General features: G+C 49.4%; 1 protein-coding gene across 1 annotated transcript in view; it reads left to right on the forward strand.

Annotated features, from left to right (window-relative positions):
- The window catches only part of PLXNA4 (plexin A4), a 468858-nt gene continuing 454203 nt past the window's right edge, over nt 7-14661 (forward strand). Inside the window, exon 1 of the mRNA XM_021384299.1 lies at nt 7-296. The gene's annotated coding sequence lies outside the window, so the exon portion shown is untranslated. The remainder of the gene's footprint in view (nt 297-14661) is intronic.

The raw sequence follows: 14661 nt of genomic DNA on the forward strand, positions 1-14661 counted from the left end.
GGAGTGAAAACTGGAGCTGTGTTCCCCCCCCGCTTCTCTGGGCGAGCCAGACACGGTTTGCCCAGTGCAGAGAGAGGGGCTCCTCCGTGTTCCGCCTCCGTGGAGTATTTGGGATTGGAGAGAGACACACGCACACGCACACACACACACACACACACACACACACAGAGACCATCTGCAGTGTCAATGCGGCGCCTGCTCTGAAGACTGAAGTAGGGGGAAAGGAGAGGGAAAAGGAATAATCTATGTATTTATATATATAAACCCACCCAAAAGCAAGCGAGGAGCTTTCCCAGGTAAGGAACCCCCCGCCCTGCTCGGGCAGCGGGGATCGGAGGGGAGGATGCCCCGGGAGGGGCTGCAGCGGTACCTGCCCTGTGCACCTGGAACGGCTGAGGGGGGGGCTCGGGGGGAGACCCCAGCGCCTCTCCCCACCCATGTGGCCGTGGGAAGGGGGTCAGGGCCGGCGGGCAGGGACCCCCCGCGAGCAGCGGAGCTGAGCCGGGGGCTGCTGGGCACGGCCCCTCCGGGCTGGGAAGGACGCTGGGGGGGTCGCGGCGGGGAGCCCTCGGTTCCTCCATCCTCCGCACCCTCAGAGCGAAGGGGACGTGTTGCCCGATGTTCCCCCCCTACCAGCCCCCGCCTCCCCCCCGCCTCCACCCCCGGGTCCTCGGTGGTTTTTCTCCCTTTGCACAAAGCTCAACTTTTCTCCCCGAAGGAAGGAGCTCCGGCGTCGCAGCTCCTGGCTACTCCCGGCAGCGGTTTTCCTCCTCCCGGGGGGGTTATTTCCCTCCCTCCGTGCCCCATTGCCTCCTCCGGGCTGGAGGCATTTGCAAACTTTTCCCGACGAGGCTGCAGCTGGAGGCAGAGCCCTTTTCCCAGGGAAGATCGGAGCCTCCCGGGTGACAGATGGGGACAGGGGCCAGCTCCGGTGGGGAACACCTGGGCGAGAAGCGGTTGACTCCCACCATTTCCCTTCCTGCGAGGTGCTGGGGAGTTTGGCTGCCTAAATCCCGGCTGCGGAATCGGTGCTGATAAACCCTTCCCTCCCTCCGTGCATGTGTGTGTGTGCGCTGCAAGCGAAACCTGCGTATTGATGCTCTCCGTTTATCAGACATATGCCCCTCAATGATGTAGACAAGGAGAAGTGATCTAAACACCGAGCTGCACATGGTTTTGGTGGAAATATAATACGCCGGCAGCAGATGAGTTCCTCCCAGATAAACAAACCCACTCGCTCAGCCCCAGCAGGGCTAAGTGCTGTTTGGGTTTGGAGTGGCTGCGTGTGGCTGCTCCATCCCCAGCCCAGAGGAAACCCTCCTCCTGGGGCCCCATCTGCTCCTGGCTCTGGGTAGGGACTCAACCTTCACCGCGTTGGACCCAAAGGATTCACCTTGCAGGTGGGAAGCTCGCGGCCGCGCTCCTCTCCCGGTAAACTTCCACCCCATGTCTGCTCCGCTTCGCCCTCCAGCCGTGCCTGGCAGCTCGCTGGAAACACACCTGATTTTTCATGGCTTCCTTCCGATGTCGGGATGCGAGGTTTTCGGGAGGTTTTGAGGATGCTCAGGTCCAGGGGGAGAGTGATGGAGGGAGGGAGGTTTGGACCAGGACTACCGGGGATGCTCCCGTTCCGGGGGAACAATGACGGCGTGAGGGGATTTTTGCAGCTTTCTAGGGTCTTATCTTGAGCGCGCACAAATATTTCAGAAGGCATAAAGCATGCTAACTTCTTTATCTGCCTTCTGCTTCACCTGGGTCTTAATTAGAGGAGCCGGTTAAATCCGCGAGCGGGTGGGACCGCTGGAGCATGGGGTCTCTGTGATTTTAATTACAGCGTGTGCCTCCTGTTGTGAGATTAGGTGCTTCCTCCCCCTGGCTGAGCCGCTGCCTTAAGGTTTCAGGGATGAGAGCCACGCTTGGTTTGTGCTTTAAGCCTGTGTTTGTTTGTTTGCGCGCGGGACCCTTTGCCGGAGCCAGGCTTCAAGCAGAGCAACAGATGTGTGTCTGCTTTCCGTGCGCAGCCAGGTTGCAACACGCAACCCCATCACGAAAGTCAGGGATTTTCTTCCCTCCCCTGCCCAGACCCATCCTCCGTGGGGGTGTCTCCTTTCCTAGAGGACCACTCCGAGCATTTCCCTTCCCAAGCCCTCTTCCATGCGTGGCGCCCGGCGATATCAATACGCTGCAAAATAAATGACAGCTGCGTGATCTAAGCGTTGTTTATATCCGAGACGGGTGTTTTAGAATACAGCCTGATGATCAATCACAGTGCTGTTGGGAAGCTTTCGCTTGATGATCGTGGCTGCCTGGTAGGCGCTGAAGGCTGCTGTTAAATCAGTGAGCCTGGCTAGTGGAGGGCTGAGTGCGAGCGCAAATCCTAAGAGAGATGCTGAACTTCTCCACTGGGAGAGGAAATATCCAAGCTTCCACCTGCCAGCCTGCCTTGCTGTGCTCGCAGTGCGAGACAGCCCCGTGGCTGCAGCACAGCAAAGCCGGGGAGGCAGCACTACCAGCAGCCAGATCCCGGAGGGCAGCGGGAAGGCAGAGAGGAGGGGAGAGGAGGAGGGATGCTGGAGCCCCTTTTGTACTGCCTTTCTCCTTTTCCTGAATTGCTTTGTCTCCTGATTTCCTTCATGCAATGCAATGCAACCTGCTTCCTTCGCGGAGCACCGAGGTTTGATTTCAGCGCTCATGAGCCCGAGGATGAAAAGCTTTGCGAGCTCTTGGGATGCTTGGGTGTATTGAGGGTTAATGCTGCATAGGAATCTAATTTCTTATTTGGAAGGGAACTCTGAAAATCTTCCTAAAAAGCTGAGAATGGTGCTGGTGAGAATGGTGAGCTCGTGTTCTACTCGCTAGTGCATTGGGATCCTGCACTGGGAGGGTGTTAGAGGTAGGGCTTTTGAGTTTCGGAGCTAGTGGTGCCAAAGTTTGCAGCTTGGCGTTGCGTGTAGACATTTTCAGGCACGGTGGCTTTTCTGTGATCATCTGTCCTCAGAATCTCTTGGATCTTCTTGGTTTATTTGTCACAATACCCCTGTAAAGTGAAGTCTCGCATTACTGATGGCAACTGAAACCCGGCATCACCCCTGTGCTGCAGCAGTGGTGGATCTCCAAAGCCTCATGTCCTGCCCCTCCCCAGTTAAGAATGCATTATTTTGGGGTATTTGGATTGTTTCCCATTGCAAAACCCTCAAATGTCTTGGCGCTTAAAAAATAAAATAAAATTATAGCCCTTTCTGCTTCCCACCAGAGTCAAACGGAGGCTTCAGAGGGCTCTTTCTTACTCCTTCCTTATGGTTTGCAAGTCTCCGTTAATGGACATCAGTCCCTCCAGGCGCCCAAGGCTACGAGACTTCCCGTCTGCACTGAGTCTGGGCAGCACGCTGACTTACTGCAGGATGTTAGCGGTGGGCGTGCTTCCCTGCATGGCTGTCATTGGGCTGAAAAGCACTTTGTATCCTTTAGGTTGGAGTTCTCAAGAAGCCAGCATNAAAAAAAAAAAAAAAAAAAAAAAAAAAAAAAAGTAATTAAAAAAAAAAAAGAGCCTAACAACGCAAAACAGAAATACATACACAGGACTCTCCAGATGTTTTTCACTCATTTCTTTGCAAAAAAAGTGGGAAACTGAGGCACGGAGAGGCAGGAGGCTCTGTCTGAGCCCCTCTTACTGGTGGGACTCTTCATTCATTATGGCGAAATACAGACTGAACCCCAACCAGTCCTTGGGAGTGAGAGCAGCAAGTGGTCTGCTGCCCTTGAGCTTGTGCTTCAACAGCCAGAAGTAGTGCATGGTCAGAACAAGACACTTTTAAGGCTGAAATTTTTGCAGTTCAGATGGCAGATAGATGCTTGAAAATTAGAAAACCTCATCCTGGGTGAGCACACGGGACACGGGGCAGCTGTGCTCCCATGGATTTTGGTTTCCGTGTTTGAAATTGTGTATAAAATACTTTTTATGACCCTTGGAAATGGAGCAATCATTGCAAAATTGAGATGTGTTGTGATGCTGACAGTCTGTGTGGTGGTTTTCTGGAACTGGCATTCCTCTTTGTACTGTTTTTTTGATTCATCCCGCTAGAACTGTCTGGCTTTCTTTGTTTTTCATTGGGATGTGCTCTGCCAAGTTTGTTTTTTCTTTCCTTGGTCGTATCTCATAATGTGCTACAGAGGCACGCAGATAAGGGTCTCCAAGACTGTGTCCTGCATCAGCAATGGGAGCCAGTGTGGTTGGCATTTATCCTGTAACTTTGAAGGGGTATCCTTTGCTTTGGAAACCCAACGGCCATCTCATTTTGGACACCTCTAATCTATAGAATCACAGAATCGTTCGAGTTGGAAAGGACCCTCAAAGGCCATCTAGTCCAACTCCTCTGCAATGAATGGGGACAGCTAGATCAGACTGAATGGGTATCCTTTGCCTTAGAAATCCAATGGCCATCTCATTTTAGATACCTCTCATCTATGCTGTGTGCTTCACTGGCATGAAGTTCGCTTTTCAGAGGTGATTTGCAGAGCAATGTTCCCATGGAGGAAGCCCAATCTTTGCTGAAATTATGCTGTTCTCAATTGTTTCCATCTCAAATGCTAATATTTGTAGAAGGCACCCAGTGCGTGGGACAGGAGGAGAGCCTGAAGGCTTAAGCAGGAGCATGGATTGGGCTAAAACCTCCATTCCCATTGTGGTGTGTATCAACAAGTAGCTTTCTGCTTCTTTTGGGAGGTTGGACTAGATGATCTTACTGGTCTATTCCAATCTTAATGATTCTATGATTTCTCTAGAAAGAGAGAGCCCAACTGCAAACTCTGCAACCTTTGCTTTAACTCCAGGCCTTGCCGCCAATGGGCACGTTTTAAATGCCACATGCCATGAAAACAGAAATCCTGACCCCAAAAACAGGAGACTGATTTTTCTTTTGCGCAGGAGTAATAGAAGACCTCAGCTGAGCGAGGCTGGATCAGTGCTGGTGACCCAGAAGGGAAACCTCACCTCGCCGTCTCTCCCAGCTTTCACGCCTGACCTCCGAGTTCCCCTCCAGCTGCCTTATCTGTAGACGAGTGTTCTGCTGGGGCTTCCCCGACAAGCCATGAGCTATAAATTTACGGGAGCTGACTGGCACTTGAATCTCCCTTGTCCTTCTGACAGGGTGAATGTGTGGATCTAATGCAGATAATAGGGGATAGGTTTCCATTACAGGCATTTGCATGATGTATACCCATACGCTTCCCCTTCTTACGAGCTTGTGCAGAGGGACAGGGGAATAAATCTTGACGCTTGGTGAACTCTCGCAGCCAATGCTGCATCAAATGCATGTAAATACATCATAGAATCACAGAATGGTTTGAGTTGGAAGGGACCCTTAAAAGTCATCTAGTCCAACTCCCCAGCACTGAACAGGGACACCCGCACCTCGATCAGGTTTCCCTGATCCACCTGTTGGTTCCCCTTGAGCATAAAACACTACACAAGGGAAGAAAGATGAGGGTGGTGGAGTTTTTTTCATCTCAGTATTGTTTTCCTTTGGAATCACAAAGTGATGCTGGACTTGGGGACTGCGTGTAGTGCTTGTGATTTATTTACTTGTTGTTGCATCTGAAGTGAGGAATGTGAGCTGGCCCCCAGCAGCCCCTTGGTGCTCGTTCACGAAGAGCCGCACTGCTGAGCGTCTCCACACTAAACTGCTTGGTGACTGAGTGTAGAGTTATAGGAATCGAAGCGATGAATTAGCAGTAAATCAAACCCTGGACAGCTCTGTACCCGACTGCAGCGAGATTTAAATTAAAAATATCTTGCCGAGATGAAGTGCTTCTAAGTCAAGCATTGGAGTTGTATCAATCTGGGCTTGGGCACTGAGAGCTGAGCCCTTTGAATCAGGAACCATGATGATGAGCCCACGTATTGATCCCCAGCTGAATGGGGAAATTGCCACTTCAGTTCTTCTATCAGTTCTTCCTTTCCTCTTTTTTCCTCCTTGAAAACAAGATGGGAAGTTGGGAAAAAGCTTGTGGATTCACTGCACTTGCGCGTGGCCCTGTTTGGCTTGGTTAGAGCATGTTTGATTGCAAAATGGGATTTATTTGTTGTTTTGTTGGGTTTTTTTGGTTTTTTTTTTGTTTTTTTTTTTTGGTGACCAGGGATTTCTCCATAATGTAGTGCTGGAAATAAAACTCATTTAGAGACTAAGGAGGTGTATCCTGTTACAATTGCCTATTGATGGAACAGCAAGTGCTCGGTGCGCAACACAGCTTTGTTTTACTTTATGGAAACTTATTCTGGGCTGCCAGAGGGAGGCTTTAATTTGCCAAAGGGAGACTTTGATTTGCTAAAGGGAGACTTTGATTTGCCAGAGGGAGACTTTGATTTGCCAGAGAGCTGCCCCACGATCCCCGTGCTTCAAGTCTTTTTCTCTCCATCTACCAAATGTGGGCACCCTGGACTTGTAGAAGTGACTGCCAAACGTCTCGCAGTTGTTTTGCTCTAATGCTCTTTACAAATGACTCACTTTTGGCCAATGAGATGATAAAACCAGAGAGGTTCTGACTGGGAGCTTACCAGCCTGAGAAGCAGCATCACATACACAGCCAATAGCCACCAAGGTCTGCCCCTGGCTGGTGTCCCCTTCTGCTGCTGGCTTTTGGGAAGAGGTTTTTGGGGGTGGCATTGGGCTGCTCTAGGCTGGGGAGAAGGCAGAGAGAGGAGGTGAACTGGGAGCACACCCATGCTGGTGATGGAGCTAATCAAAGGCCTTTCCATGGATTTGGGGGGGAAAAAAAAAAGCAAATTGCAGTGAGTAGGTCTGCATGACTTACTAGCTTTAAAGAAAGTGACTTTCTGGACAGTTTGGGGAAGCCTGTTCTGTTCTTTCAGGTTTCGGTGCACATCTCCAATCCTTGCTAAAAGCAGAACAACAACATGGAGCGTTGTCAGATGTTACCCTGAGATGTGCATGTGTCGGCGTGGGGTATTTGCAGGGATAATTACTCCTCTGTAAGTGTGCAAGCGCACCAGGACATCTCCTCTTCTCAGCTGCACTCTCTCCTCTGTGGTGTCCTCCTGAATGAGTGTGGGGTTTAGAAGCACTTGGGGACAACCTGGAAGATGAATTCTGGGTTTCCATCGCAGCTTTTCCACCAACTGAGCCACCCCCAGAGGGGCAGTTGCCTCCTCACCCTGAAGAAGTCAGGATCAGCCCTGAGTCCTCCTCCTGCGCTTAGCTGCTATGGTGATGAGTTGCTATAGAAACACATAGTTAGCATTATTATTTATTATTGAAAGGTGCTTCTTTTCATCTCCTAAAGGCGAGGTGGTGCCAGGAGGAGCCCAGTGCTGGATGCGGGGCGCTGCCCACCCCGTCCACATAGGTTGATGGGTTGTGCTTCCCCACCAGCCAGGCTTTAGCAGCCCAGCAGGCTGATCTGGTTAAACAAATCCCCCTGCATGTTCCCGTCACAGGTTCCTTCCTCTGTCAGATGCATCCTTTGGAGGGGGATTTGAGTGAAGCGTTTCATTATAATGAGCTTAGTTATTTCCCAACTAGTAATCGCATGTCGCCATTTGGTGCAACCGGTTTGCATTAAGTTCTGTAATAATATGTCTATTCATCCATCACAAATACTATATTCACAGGACCTTGTAGTGATTGCCTGGTAAATACCTTCCCTTATCTCTTTGCATACGCTGCTCCCTGTTGTTTGCCGAAGTCCTCCCCTCTCTGCAAACCCATCCCTCTGCACTGGGAGGCAGGGAAGCTCCTCCAGCACTCCTGTCCTGGGTTCCTGCTCTGCCCAAGCCCCCCTGCAGCTGGGCACCTGGCCAGGCAGTGCAGGGAGATGCTGCTTCGGGGCTTTCTGCAGCTTGTGTGATGCCAAGCAGAGCAAATTGTGCTTCCCAACTATTACTTTCCAGCTGTGAGTGGGACAAATCCTGCTTTGCGGTCTCCCTTTTCTCCAAGTACAAGGGTAGGAGCAGGTTTTCCTGTAAGCTGGGTGCTGAGCAACGCTCTGTTTGACTTCTGCAGCAAGGTGTCCTGCAATAAGCCCCCTTAAAGCTGTCTTCAGGCAAATCCATTGGTTTGGGGACGGCACAGTTAAGAAGCGCAGGAGGGATGCAAAGCAGTATGCACAGCTTCACTATGAAGCTGGCAGCACTGCAGAGGTGGTTCTGCAAGGAAACCTTCTGTCCTTCACACCTCAGTGGCTCTGAGGATGCTGAATTTGCTGCAGAGGGGTGGCTCAGTGGGGCCAGGAGTTGAATGGATGGGAGGACTGGGAGAATGTCCAGAGGCTCTGGGAGCAGCGGGGATGCTTTTCACCTCCATCTAGGGCAGGTGTAATGTAGACTGGAGGTGGAGGGCAACATGTGTGGCCAACATGCCCCACTATTCTCCTCCCCCCAAAAAAAAGAGAAAAGGAAAAAAAAGGATGAAAAAAACAACACAGATTTTCTAGACGTTGCTTACTGGGCTGTTGGTTGCTGCTGAAGATGCTTCCCAGAGGGATGAACCCCCTGCAGGGTGGGAGGGATGCAGGAATGGCTGGACCAGTGCAGGATGCTGCATGTGGGATGTGGGGAAATCTCTGCTGTTGCTTGCAGATTGTAGGTCCTGAATTCCCCAGAATTTCTCTCCTCTTTCCCCCTCCTCATCCTGCCAGGCTGGGACTGGGAAACATCCTTCCCAGCCTTTGAGGAAACAAAAGGAAGCTCTTTAAAGCACTCCTTCAAGCAGGAATAAAACACCTTCTTTTACAGGGCCTGTTTCATTGCTTGAAGTCAATCCCCTTGGGCTTTGTATTTCCCTTCTTGGAAGCTGAGCTCCCTGCAGAGAAGAGAGAAAAACACCCGGGGTGCAAGAGCACGGCTTGGGGGCCTTCTTGTCAGGTGTAGCTTGGAGGTAGAGAGAGGGATGGAGGGGGGTCTGAATGCTCATTTCCCCCTCTGCCAGAATCCCTGGTGATCCCACGGGCTTTCTGCACCTCTCAGGTGGTTGGATGCGCCTCCAAGCAGCATGCAGGTGGAGGACAGTGTGTTTTTGTTTGCATGCTGGAATGATGAAGAGCACATTTTTCCCTTCCCTAGGTGTGTCGCCTCTCCCTACTTCTGGTTGCAATTAAGCATAGCACTAATAGGGACCTATGTTAAAGGAAGGAGCCTGCCTGAAGAAAATACAAGCCACCCAATATGGAGGTGGGATCCAAGTGGTCATGGTTTGCTTCTACCATCACTTTTTCTGCACCAGCTTCTTGGATAGGGTATGATGTGCTTGGAGAGAGGTCATCCAAAGGTTGTCATGATGCCACCTTGGATCCTACCAGTTATGAGACCATCAGGTTTCTCCCCAAACCCCAGCTGGGAGAATTCACTTTGGGTCCTGGATCTTTGCAGCCTTTGGCTTACTCTCCATCCCTAAGATTCTCACTGTGGCCCAGAGAGAGCACGGGATATCTATGGGGCTGCACCTCTCTGCCCAGTGGAAGAGGGAAAAGGATGAGGAGGGTGGTGAGGGGCATGTGGCAGGAGCTGGACACTAAAAAGAACACCTTTTAGAACCACTGAGGAATTTTTTATTCCTCTCTTATCGTGGAGCTTCTGTCCTTGCCTGCCTCAGCAAGTCAGACAGCTCAAAGGGACGCCAAGGATTGAAAGTAATGACTTTTAGTACAAATCTCTCTCTACATAATGTCTCAAATAAAACAGGAAAAGGAAATGGCAAGCGGGCATAATTAGGAAAGTATTACCCATTAAGGGGAGGGAAGGAGCTATCGAGTCGATTTCCTTCTTATTTTACATGCCTGATATTTCCGCCTCTCCAGGAGGCAGTGTGTGAAGTAGGTCTCTCCTTAGCTTGGAGAAGTAAATAATCAGAACATGATGAGCTGCAAAGCTCTTCCCAAAGCTTTCCAAATCTGGACTAAGCTGAGGTTTTTTAGCATCTTCATAAACCCAGCTGAGCTTTCTAGCAACAATAAGACCTGGTAGGACTAGCTTCCCACATTCATGCTGGGGAACCGAGGCACAGGGCATCTTCTCAGGGTGACCACCTCTCTATACTGGTTTCTCTCTGTTTTTCCTATTCCGTGTGGAAACAGAGAGAACCCCTTGTTGCTTCGCAGTGTAAAACTGGGTGTTTGTGGTGTGAGCCCATGGGATACCCTGTACTGCATTGGGGTACGCAGTAGGGTTGAGCCACTGTATCGCACTGCCAACTCTCTCATTTGCACTCGAAGCTGGAGATCCCTTATCCTTTAAGAAGATCTGCATACAAGCACATAGACTTAGCTATGTCTTCCATATCTTCCAAATGTGTGTAGAAACATGATCTTGGAAAAGGAATATGGTTTAGTGGGCAGGATGGTGGTGATGGGTCGAAGGTTGGACTAGGTGATCTTAATGGTCTTTTCCAACCTTAATGACTCTATGAGAAGCCTTTGTGTCTGGGAATGTGGCTTTCTCTGAGCTAGGTTTCTTTAATGTTTTTCAGAAGGTGCAGATGCTGCTGATGACAAAGGGGATGCGGGATTGGGTTGTGCACCACTTCTCCTCCCTCCAAGGTGTTCTGCTGGAGCTTGGCCATGAGTGCTCAAGCTGGGCAGCAGCAAGGTGCCATGGGCCTGGAGCAAATCCCAAGCAGATTGTGACTTGGTGACAATCTGCTTTCTCAGTGCTTGGTCTTGCACGCACTGATGCTCCTGCAGACATCTCCATCACTCTGATTGGTTCATGCTTGGGATGCACTGAGCCACATTTTGCCCCAAGAGCAGCTCCATGTGTCCATGCAAGATGCTCTCCTGCTGTACCTCCACTCCTTTTGGCTATGTATGTGGGGAGGATAATTCTGAGGTTACTCCATGCTTGCATGGGGGTATACAAAAGCTACAGCATGCTATGTAGAGCCGTAATAGTGAGTTGGAAGAGAAACACATGGCCCTTCCATGCAGCAGTTTCATTTGGTGGTTGTCCCCTCTATCTCTCCCTCTTTGCTTCTCCTTCCTTACAAAATAAAGAAGAAGCTGCTTTATTTTATGATAAGCAAGTGGTCTCCAATATGGGTTTGTTCTTGCCTGCTCCTCTGCTGCTCTCTGATGATGGGCGACTTTGCCACCCATCTTGAGCCTCTTCCAAGGTCTCCATGCACCTTGAAGCGAGAGCCTGTTCTCAAACATGGGCAAAATCACCCTTTTCTCAGCTCAGGGTTAAGAGGAGATGGATTTTGAACTGTAATTGGCTGTTGCTGAAGCTGTTGCTCAGCAGAAGGGACCTAAACCTGCCCGCAGTGATGCTGCAATGTGGTGGGGAAGGTGGATGGAGAGGTGGGAGGTGGATGTATCAGCCTTCTTATGTGGAGGAAAGAATCAAATGTCTGCCCTATATCAAATACCATGCTCAATTCCTGTGGGAATTGGTGAGAAGAAAGCTGACCTTCTCTTGTATTTATGAACTGAATCTCTTGTTTGCTTTGTTTTTGACTTTTTCCCTACTCCTACTGCAGAAGGAGTGCAATACTTCACTGGGGAGTTGGACTGAATGACCTTTAATGGTCCCTTCCAACTCAAATGATTCTATGATGATTCTATGATGATTTCAAGGAAAAAATGTTTTCTTCATTTTTTTCTTTCATGTGATTGCATGTTCTTTAAAATGCTGATTCAGATGAACAAGCTTTCTTCTCTTTAGCTTTTCTTGCTTTATGGTTGACTTAGTACACTAAAAGTTTGAGAATTCAGAGCCAGCGTTTCCCTTACTGTTGCACACATCCATTCTTCCTCCTAGCTGTCTTATCTCCAGCCTTTGCTGAAGACTTTTCTGCAGAGTGTTTCCTGGATCATAGTGTCATAGAATCACTAAGGTTAGAAAAGAGCACTATGATCACCAAGCCTGACTGTCAATCCATCCCCATCATGCCCACTAAACTATGTCCCTCAATGCCACATCTCCACGTTTCTTGAAGACTTCCAAGGACAGTGACTCCACCACCCCCCTGGGCAGCCTGTTCCAATGCCTCACCACTCTTTCAAAGAAGAAATTTTTCCTAAGATCCAACTTCACTCCCCTGAAAGAGCTGATGAGGTGTATCTTCTGAGCAGCAACATCTTCCAAGCCTCCCAGGTCCTTTTCCTTCCTCTTCTGCCTACAGAAAGCAGATTTTTGGAAGATCAGGAGCTCTGTGTTGCCTGCATGTAGGTCTCTTGGATATCTGAAACTACTTTGCTGAAATTTGCAGTTGACTTCTGAAAGCTTTGGCCATTGCATACAAGTGTGTGTATATGTATATATATATATATATTAATCTGTTCTATCTTCCCTCCTGTTTTCTTTCTCTGTCAGGAATCCAGCTGTGCAACATGTGGCACTTGTAGGACTTGGAAGGCAGGAAGATCAAGCAAACACAGAGCTTTCAGGAGAAGAGATAAATTTTCAGACTAAATTCAAGCCACGTAGACCCAGTCTGTTTTAGTTTTAAAGCCCCACTGGTAGTGATGTGTGGGAGCTCTAGATAGAAAGCCAGGGAGAGAAGAAGGGTTTATTTGTCTTATTTCTTCCGTGGAAAAATCTCTGTTCTGAGGTCGTGGTGCTTAGCACAGTGTTAGTCTGCATGGGTCCTACCAGGGAAACTGCCTGTTGAGTGCTACCTTTGTGCATGATTTGAAGACAGAGAAAAGAGGGAATTTTATGCACTAAATGAGTGTTTTAGCTGCAGAAGTGTTACATTTGTGTGGGTGTATAGGATGCAGATGGCCACCGAGGAGGAAGATCTTATTATTAATAACCCAATGAATTGTGATAGCATCTTTTACACCTGTGGATGCTGTGGCAGTTTTTATCCTGGGGCATTGGAGAGGACTGCAGGTACGAGCCGTGGGCTCCTTCTGATGGTAATTTCTTACTGCAGAGGACAGGTGGGACTTTGGTAGATCCATAGTATTGAGCTACGGCCATCGGCTTGGTAGAGTGCGATTCGGTCCGTACAACTCCTCTGTTTCCTGGGTGTGTTTTCTAACGCCGACCTCACAAGGGCCCATTTGGCAAAGAGTTATCAGATTATTTGGCCTTTCTGCTTTTTGGAGGTGTCCCAGTCCATCCTTAGCTCTCTGCTTTTGTTTTATTAAGTTAAAAAAAGTAAATAAACTCCCAAGAGGCACACAGATGCACTCCCCATGCCCATCCCAACAAGCTCAACGTTGCCATTGCAAACCAGAGCCACATTCAGCCAAACTCTGCTGCCAGTAATGTAAACTGCACTTCTCTCTCTCTCTCCAAGGAAAATATTCACAGGCTCCAACTTTTGAAAATCCATTTGCAGCCTCTCAAGCCTCCCTTGCTGCCCTAGTCTGAGCATCCCAGCCATGCAGGATCCAAGGCTGGAGCACACGATTCTCTCTGAGACCAGGGGGATGCTCCTGGCTCAAAACAATGGTGTCTGCATTCCAAAAAGGCAGGAATGCATGGGACTGATGGTAGCTGGGATTCATGCACTGCTGCAAATGCATGTATTGGCTCTTCTGCTAGATCTCCCTCTGTCCTGGGAGGAATGGAGGAGGAAGAAAATGGGGCAGGCTTGCCCTCTGCAATGCACTGTGGCATACAGAAGGTCATGTGGAGAGCAGTCCCTGGTGGGTCTTGCTGTTTCACCACCCATGCATCTGCTCTGTGATGTTTCTCCAGCTCTTGCAACCTGTTATAAGGACCTCCATTCTTACTGAGCAGGATTTCACCACGACCTTCCCACACTCCCACGTTACAAATGCCCCTCACCTCAGACACAGGTGCCATTAGACAGAGAACAATAAAGCAGATGGTGTTTGGATCTGGATTAAATTAGAGTTTGAGGTGACATTTTGCTTACAGCTGACTCTTTTCAAGCACAAAACTTTTCTTTGGGGGGTAGCACAACCCAGGTTTGGGTACTGCAAATCCCTAAACTACTGCAAACTGGAAGAGCTCATAGATTTGCTTCTGGTGCTGAGTTTTCACAGTAACACCTATCCTAACACAGCTAATGCTGCATGCTGATGCATTTATAATCTTCTTTGGGCTGTGCAAATAGTTAAAACAACTGGATCACCCTCCTAGTGACTGCTGTATGGTGACTTGTTGATGCGCTGATAGCACCACCCGGTTGTTAGTGCAAGTGAAGGGTCAGATCCTGCAAAGTGCACCTTCTGTCCGTGCCTAAAAGCCCATCCTAGGGAAGATGTTGATGCAAGGAGAATGAGAATTTGCCTTTTGCAGCAAGCTGTCTGCAAAGTGCCATTGCTGAAGGCAGCCTGAGAGTGTCTCCTCCCGGTGTTTGTGTTTGTACACACATGTATAGATTGCAGAGAGCTTTAGCAGCAGAGTAGCTGGATCAGATGCCTCCTCCCTTCCTCCCACCAGCTCTGCAGGCTGGCTGCCAGCAGCAGGGCTCTGCTCTGTATCATCTCAGGACACCCTGGATGCATCTGTGCAGACACACTGAGTGCAGTCACCACTGGACTATTTAAAGCAACTTCAGCAGCGACAACGGAGTGTGTAATGCACCTATTCTGCTGATGCTGGCAGAGTGCTCGCAGAGTGGATGAGCTTAAGACTGATGGGAATTTACAGCTCCAGAGCCATTAGGATATGTGTGTGTTCCTAAAACACGCACCCTAGGAGACAATAATGGGAAAAAATCAGCTTTAAGG

This window comes from Numida meleagris, chromosome 1 (assembly GCF_002078875.1).
Source record: "Numida meleagris isolate 19003 breed g44 Domestic line chromosome 1, NumMel1.0, whole genome shotgun sequence".
In the NCBI taxonomy this organism is placed as follows: domain Eukaryota; kingdom Metazoa; phylum Chordata; class Aves; order Galliformes; family Numididae; genus Numida; species Numida meleagris.